The sequence below is a fragment of the Odocoileus virginianus genome, chromosome 2, assembly GCF_023699985.2.
Source record: "Odocoileus virginianus isolate 20LAN1187 ecotype Illinois chromosome 2, Ovbor_1.2, whole genome shotgun sequence".
NCBI classification, from domain to species: Eukaryota; Metazoa; Chordata; class Mammalia; order Artiodactyla; family Cervidae; genus Odocoileus; species Odocoileus virginianus.
Window position 1 is genome coordinate 4210961 of NC_069675.1, and position 8148 is coordinate 4219108.

Consider the following 8148-nt stretch of genomic DNA (forward strand, 5'->3'; position numbering starts at 1 on the left):
GAGCCTTGGCCGGAGTTTCAGGATGGATGCCGAGCCTCAGTGTGGATGCTGAGACCCAGGGAGGACCCCAGTCTCCTCTCCCCTGCCCCCCGTGTGGTCGGTCTGGGGAGGGAGGCAGCTCCCAGCAGGACAGCCCTGCAGGTCTGGTTGGAGGCTGAGCTTTCAACAATTCTGTTAGCTTTGAACTCCCTGCACTAAATCCTCTTCTGCTTAAAGGAACTGGAGCAAATCCTGAATAGCACAGACGCTGAAGATGCTGTTGACCAAAATACATGAAATCTCATGGGAAAAAAACTTTAGTATGAAAAGAAAGACAGACTTTGGGCAGGACATAGCAAAGGAAGAGGCTTGTGTATACACAGGAAATCTTACGAGATGGACTTGGAAGGAACCAACCAGACAGACGTACAAAAGAGCACAGACAATGATCTTCATTTTCATGGGGCTAAAGGACAAAAGGTTGAAAATGGCCTTGGTACACATCCATCCAACAGAGGGTGGGTGAGTAAGTGGGGGCCGCCCTGACCAGGAGCCCTTTGCAGCCAGAAGAGTTGGTGCTGCGGAATTGTATCCAATAGCGTGGAGAAGAGACTCAACACGTGTGACCCATTCTGAAAAGGTGGCCCAGAAACAATGTAGACGTTACTTCTCTGCATTAATATATACTTTAAAAAAGAACTTTTTATTTTGTATTGGGGTACAGCTGATTAACAATGCTGCAGTAGGTGAGCAGCAAAGGGACTCAGCCACACACACGCGTCCACTCTCCCCCAGACTCCCCTCCCGTCCAGGCTGCCACATGACGCTCAGCAGAGTCCCCTGGGCGGGACAGCAGGTCCTCGCTGGTCTCCCATTTTAAACACAGCAGTGTGCACACGTCCATCCCGACCTCCCCAACTATCCCTCCTCCCCAGCCTTCCCTACTGGCAGCCATAATGACACATACTCCTGTGAACACATGTGTATGTGCATACGTGGCCCCGCGCCCCCCAGGACTGGGGGAGACGCTGCCCGCGATGTTACTGTTACGCCTACTCAGGTCTGCTGGGTGGAAGCGGCACCTGGCCTCGGGCCACCCGAGGGGGCAGCCAAAGGGCAGGCTGCCAGGGCGGAGCCCAACACAAGTCTCGTCAGGGCCCCAGATGGCGGGCAGGCTGGCCCCAAGCCAGGCTCGCCAACTTCCAGGCCTTTCCCGCTTGCCAGCCTGACCAAGTCTTGTCTGCAGTGCTCGCGCCGCCACCGAGAGACCCTGAGGTTGCCTGTGAACCGCTCCTAGTAACTTCAGCTCTAGAACGTGGCGCCCAATAAGCCGTGCTGACCAGAACCCCTTGATGCACGGACTCGTCTTCACCCATGAAGGTCCTATGCAGCGCGATGACACTCGCTAAGATGACGCTGCTGAGTCTCGGAAAACAGGTGACTCACATCTGCAAGGTGTTTTGTGTTCGTACATTAAGAACCCTTTACACCCTGAAAATACACTGGAAACGCTAATAGTCGATGATTGAAAGATCTGATTTCCAATGGAGCATGCAGCTGACACCCAGCAACACACCAAATACACAGGGCTGAGTCTATCCCCGTGGAAATGGCCCCAGGGCACGGAGGTGGATCACCAGGCCGAGGGGTGCAGGTTCAGACATCGAGTGGGTGGGGCCAAACCTCCAACAAACCCCATCCTCCTCCTCCTCCTCTCACTGCAGCTTCTAAGTCATGAATCTTCCACTCAGAAGAACCCAAGAGAAAGTTCCTGCTGCCAGGCTGAAGAACTGATGCTTTCGAATGGTGGTGCTGGAGAAGACTCTTGAGAGTCCCCTGGACAGCAAGGAAATCACACCAGTCAATCCTAAAGGAAATCAACCCTGAATATTCACACTTTGCCCACCTGATGCAAAGAGCTGACTCAATGGAAAATACCCTGATGCTGGTAAAGACTGGGGGCAAGAGGAGAAGGGGGCAACAGAGGAGGAGATGGTTCGATGGCATCACCAACTCAATGGACATGAATTTGAGCAAACTCCGGCAGACGATGAAGGACAGGGAAGCCTGGTGTGCCGCAGTCCATGGGGTCACAAAGATTCGGACACGACTGAGCGACTGAACAATGGCAACCACTCGCTGGGGAGCACGGCGGGAGGAAGAATGAATAATTAAGCAGGCAAGCTGATGGAACATGGGGATTGGGAGTTAAGTATCCAACCCAGGTTAGCAGAGCCGGTGCCAGCGGAGACGCTGCTTCAGGGCAGCTCACTGCACCTGCCACGTGGGCCGCAGAGCCCTGAGGGGAACTCCAGTGACCGGGACAGAGCCCCAGGCCCAGCACACCTGGCCCCGCGCCCGCGGGGCACTGAGGCTGTGCCCGGCCCCAGGGCTGCACACAGACCGGGAGAGAGCAGCCGAGAGCAGTCTGCCAGGCCTGGAGCAGCGTGTCCACAGGGGACAGTCAACAGGATGAAGGCCTCTCGTGAGATAGAGACAAACACTCAGTAAGGAGAGCACGTGTGCACGCAACACAGAGAGGTGTGGAAGGACGGGCAGACACCTGACATTCATGAGTGCTAAATATACCCAGGCAGCGGGGCAGTAAATATTCATGATACACTCAGTGCTGAAAAGGTACTAAATATTCACAATGTATTCATCTACAGGAGACTAAATACACAACAGGGACTTGATATTGACTGTAATGCCGTTACCCACGGGCGACACTCAACGTGGTCCTCTGAGCCACCTCTGTTTGTCATGCTCAGTGGCAGGTCACAGATGGGGCAGGGCAAAATTGGCCCTACATCTCGCCTGCAGAACAAGTGTGTGGGGGGTAGGGGGTGACTGGTCCAGGGCACCTCCCATCAGTAGCCCGGCTGCTAGTACTTGTAACCATGTTATCAGGAAAAGCTGACACTGCAGAGGGAGACAGCACGTGAACCCTACGTGCCCTCGGACTCAGGTGCTGAGGGGATCCCACCTGCTTGCACCCTCCCCTACCTCCTGTTACCTGCCTCATCTCTCTGCCCTGGCTCCTCACTTTAAACTGCATCACGCTCATTTCCCACCTGGAGGAGGAAATGGCAACCCACTCCAGTATTCTTACCTGGGAAATCCCATGGACAGAGGGGCCTGGTGGGCTATAGTCCACGGGGTCACAAGAGAGTCAGATACGACTGAGCACAATAAGGTCACTCCCAACAGGGCATCTACCACCAGCCCTGCTCAGCAGTGCTCTACTCAGCAGACTTGCTCACTGTCCTGGATCGCCATCAGACCTCAGACCCTTCGTTGCTTTAGGATCCTTTATCACGGGGTCTTATGTGTAGCAGTGTTAGTGGCTCAGGCTGTGTCTGACTCTTTGCAACCCCATGACCTATAGCCTGCCAGGCTCCTCTGTCCACGGAATTCCCCAGGCAAGAATACTGGAGTGGGCTGCCATTCCCTTCTCCAGGGGATCTTCCTGACTCAGGGAACAAACCCAGGTCTCCTGCATTGCAGTTAGATTCTTTACCATCTGAGCCACCAGGGAATCCCCTAGGGGATCCTAATCGGGAATCAAAATAAATGCCCTTTTGCTTATTAAGAAAGACAATGGAAGAGTAACCACTACAAATAATTCATGAGGCATTTTCTCCGCTGATACAGGATCTCAAGTGATGCTGGTATGCGTGAATCCCCACCCCCATGCTATGGGGTCACAGGGACTCGAGGTGGCAGAGTGGAAACCAGAGCCCTGACTGCCCGCCTCTGCTGGACCACCTGCTTTAAGAAAGCAAAACACCTCTGACATCTTCACGACCCCCACTCAAGGCAGCCATTCTGAGAGTAGTTTCTTAGGAAGCTTGCACAGCTGAGCTAAGGCTTCTGCTGCCTCCCACAGACGTGAGAATCTGGGGACAGAAAAAAAAAAGAGAGACTACTGTTTGGAACCCAGAGGTGAGTGGGTATTCCAGAAGTTCTCAACCTTCATACATTGAAAAGCCCATCCCACACTGGGGCTAGGAAGACACTTGAGCAAATAAATAACATCCTACTCCTCATCTTTCAAAAGGCTCTTTTGCAATTTCTTTTCACAGATAGCTTAATCATAAGAAACATATCTGGGAGCCCTTCCTACCCAGATCTGCAGAGGAACAGTGCCAGTGTCCACCAGGAGCCAACCCAGGTAGGGGTGTCCCCGGCTGCAAGGCCACACCCGTCCGACCATTTCTTGTCAATCTGCTGCTAAATTAGCTGAGCATTCCCTGGGATCTACTGGTGAGCGTCCTGCTGAGCTCAGGGTTCTGGGTCATAGCATATTAAAGCAACACAAAGGATGCGGCAGTAATTCCCTAGAATCATCGATGTGCCTTAAGGACCATTTACCTGACCTGAAAGTTTGAAATGCACTTCCAGGTGCAGATAACTGAGAATAACAGGATTAGATGAGAATTTCTCTGATTTCCATTCAGTTGGGGGAAAATGCCAGGCATTTAGAATGCTGACCGTGCCCACGGTCCAACATACAGATATAGGTACCCTGACAATAAAAGGGATGAGCATGACGCCAGGAAGAGTCAACTAAGAAGTAAGCCCCAAAGACCACTCCTGGGGAGTCTTCTGTCTTCAGGGATTCAAGAGGTCCTTCCCAGTGCGGGGAAGAGATAGTCAGGGAGTTTGGCATGGACAGGTACACATGCTGTATTTAAAAGGGATAACCAACAAGGTCCTACTGAATAGCACAGGGAACTCTGCTCAATGTTATGTGGCAGCCTGGATGGGAGGGGAGTTTGGGGGAGAATGGATCCATGAATATGTATGAGTCCCCATGCTGTTCACCAGAAATTATCACAACATTCTTCACTGGCTATCCCCCGATACAAACTAAAAAGTTAAAAAAAAAAAGAAGTCCTCCCCATGGGAAGTTCTCTTTAATCTCACATGTGGCCAAGTCTTAATGTTACTTAAAGTCTCACCTCCTCTGAGAAGTCCTCCCTGACCACTTTGCCTTCTACCCACAAAGTGTGAACAAAAGCCAGGACTTGTGAAGCTTTAGGCTTCACAAGGGCTAATCAAGTTCTCCAAACAATTCCCAAGGACCCTGAAGAATCAATTACAACTTGGATTTTTTGGTATTTTTCCTGCTGCTTTTGGTAAATGCCAAGCATACAGTGGATCGTCTGATGATGAAGCAGCAGTGGCATAAATAGCGTGACTGTTTGGAAAACACCAAAGCATATGAACCTGGTCTACTGGCCTGGGCTCAGATGCGTGTAGGCAGACAACTCTTCTGTCCTCCAACCACCAAAGCTTCAAAGCTACTCTTTCCCCATTTCCTCCCCATCCCTGACTGGTAACTCCAACAGGCCCTACAGTCTTTCTAATCTTTTTCAGGTAATAAGAAGTCCAGTGCAGATAACGGAAGCTGACCTGCCCAGAAGATGGGGGGATGGGGGAAGGGAATTCCTGGTCTGTTTCCCCAGTTTGCTGCCCCCCTGTTTCCTTCCCACATCTCCAGGGTGCATCTGGATTCTCCAGGGAGGGGAGGAGTTAAGATACACAAGATGCTGAAATTCCCTCTATACATCAAGAGCTTTACTCTAAGCCTCCAAGTCCAGAGGACAGGAGATACAACCTAAGAAAGATTCCTGCCTTTCATGTCAAAAAAAAAAAAAGCTCTTCCGATACGGGGAGAGAGGAATCTGGAGCCCCCAGCCCCTTTACACCCAGCCTGGAGGAGAGGGGTTAGTGAGGGGGGAAAAAAAAACCCCAGGGGATTGAGGGGAACAAGGAAGGCTGGGGGGAGTTTGTCCTGCTTACTGCTGGGAACACAGGACCACACGGACTGGGGACCTGGGCTATTCCACACAAACCGGGCAGGTTCCCAGGTGCCCAGCAGGGACCTGTTGGAGACACAGGGTGTGGAGACCTCAGTGCCAGATGCAGGAGCCGGGTCCCCAACTGTGTCTCACTCCAGTGACAGCTGGCTGGACAATGCTCAATGGAAACAGAAAAAGGAGGCTCAGTGGTGGGAAACCCATCAGATGACAGCAAGAAACCATGCTCCCCACACCTTGAAGCACTGCAACCTTCTCCTGGAGCCTGGAGACTACCTGCAGTGAGAAAGGGCCCCAGACAGCGACCTGAAGAAACGGAGACTGACTTTCTGGGGACTAAGCTGCTTTAAGCTAGATAGCGACTCAGATAGCATCCTTTGAATTAGGCTCAGGAAAACCACAATCAGGACCTAGGACTAGACATATCAAAAGGGAACCAAAGTCCGTTGTTCAGGGCAGCGAAATTAAGTTCACCTAAAAAACTAAGTTGACCCAAAAAACTTTGCACATGACAACTGGGAAGCTGGTGACCTTCAGCCCTCCACAATAAACCCCAGGCAAGAAACATCTCCACTCGGATCGAAAGGCTTCCTCAGGGTCTCCATGCAACACAAGCAGAGTTTATAAGCGTGTCTGTGCACAGGCATGCAGCTAACCTCCCAAGGAAGAGCGGATGGCTGCAAGCTTGCCCAGGCAGACCCAGCCTACTGTGCCACCTCAGAAAACTTACCCTCCAGGAGGGCAATGCCCCTTCACCCACAATTTCATTTAAGTCCCTGAGCTGGTGACCGGCACTCCCATTCTACTCATCCAGCGTTGGTGACCGGCTCAAGATGACCAAGCTGAACAACAATATGAATAGGACATCCACCTTCCCTGAGCCCTAGGGGCCTGGTCCCACGCAGCGGCCATATGCTGTGTGTGAGCCACGCAGCAGCGCTGGAGGTGCCACTTTTTAATTTGTTCACTGAGGACAGCTGCTCAGAGAAGCTAAGAAACTTGCCCAGGAGGCAAGTCTGGACCAAGGGAGGCCCTCGCTCCAGGCACAAAATTTCAGGGGGTACCAAAACTCCTGGAGACAAATGGTACAATGGACTGTTTCAAAACATCACAATGAACACAGATGCCACACCGCACAAAACACGTGACAATTTTAAATAAAGACAGGATCTGCAGTACTGATCTTTCTTCTACCTTAGGCTCCAGTATGGCTCAGCACAACACTGGGGCAGACAGAAGAAACCAGCGCAGCTCCGTCCTCCACGGGCCCCACAGTCAGGGACCGCGATGTTACTGCACAGGCTCTAGACAGGCTTCTCCCCACACTCCTACCGCCTCACATGGCTCTAGGGAGTGATCACGGCGCTCCATCATCCCAGGTGTGAGCTCCAGGGAGACCAGGGTCTAAACAGATTCTATTCCACGGTCACGTGCCCGAATTATGTAAATGAGGGAAGCGCGCCGGCTGGAATAGGGAGTGGGGATATTTTAAGCTATCAGTTGAGGAAGGTGCGGGGTGGGCACTCAGGCTCACAGCTGCTCGTCCCCCACTTGATGGATTTATGGCTCAAAATTAAGTGACACCGTGCCAGCTGCCGCCTGTCCCGACACGAGTCTAACCCCAACGGTGGTATTCCTTCACACTCTGCATTTCAAAAGCCAAAGCCTGGTTGGCAACTACTCCACTGGAGTAACCGCTCAGGCTTTGATCACTGCTCACCTCCTATTAACGCCCCGTCTGAGAGGAGGCGTCCGTTCAACAAATACGTGTTGATTTAAAATGTGAGCATTTCTTAGATCAAACGCAGAACCCCTCACTGGCAACCAAAGCCTAAAACGTATCTAACAAATAAAGCATTACCTGGAGCAGAAGAGTTAACGACCGTCCACTCCCCTCCCCTGCCGCGGCCTCTGGCGCCAGGAGGCACCGACGCTTCGTCCACCAACAACTTCCCCCGCACGCCGACTCCCCTTGTCGTGCGTTTCCTGAGGCGTCACCTCACGATTCAAAGTTAAGTCCGGCGAAGTGAGCAAAGGGAAACTTCGGGCACTTCGGGGAGCGCGTCCGGCCGGCCTCGGCCGCGAGGAGGGCGCTCCGTCCGCGTGGCTGCGGGGGTCCCCGGCGCCGACACCCACGCCCCAGTCCCCCCGCCCCGGTACCTGCGCGGGAGCGCGGGCGGCTCCGCGAAGCGCCGGAGGCTCTGGGTCCGCGGGGTGGGGGCGGCGGGGCCCCGGGAGCGCGGACGCGCGGCCCTCACGCGGCGCAGCAGGTGGCCGCCCGGCCTCGGCGCCGCCGCCGCTGCCGCCGCCGGGTCGGGGCCCGAGAGCCGGGCGCGGGCGCGGG

The 8148-nt window shown here is 53.4% G+C and overlaps 1 protein-coding gene across 3 annotated transcripts in view; it reads right to left on the bottom strand.

Moving 5' to 3' along the window:
- CRACDL (CRACD like) overlaps positions 1-8146 on the bottom strand; it is a 126986-nt gene extending 118840 nt beyond the window's left edge. For 2 of the 3 annotated variants that reach the window (XM_070474746.1, XM_070474754.1), the window contains exon 1: positions 7666-8146. The gene's annotated coding sequence lies outside the window, so the exon portion shown is untranslated. Of the gene's footprint in view, positions 1-6998; positions 7238-7665 lie in introns of those variants that run through there. The other variant, XM_070474742.1, reaches the window with a different exon arrangement.
- Between the last annotated feature and the right edge of the window lie 2 nt (positions 8147-8148).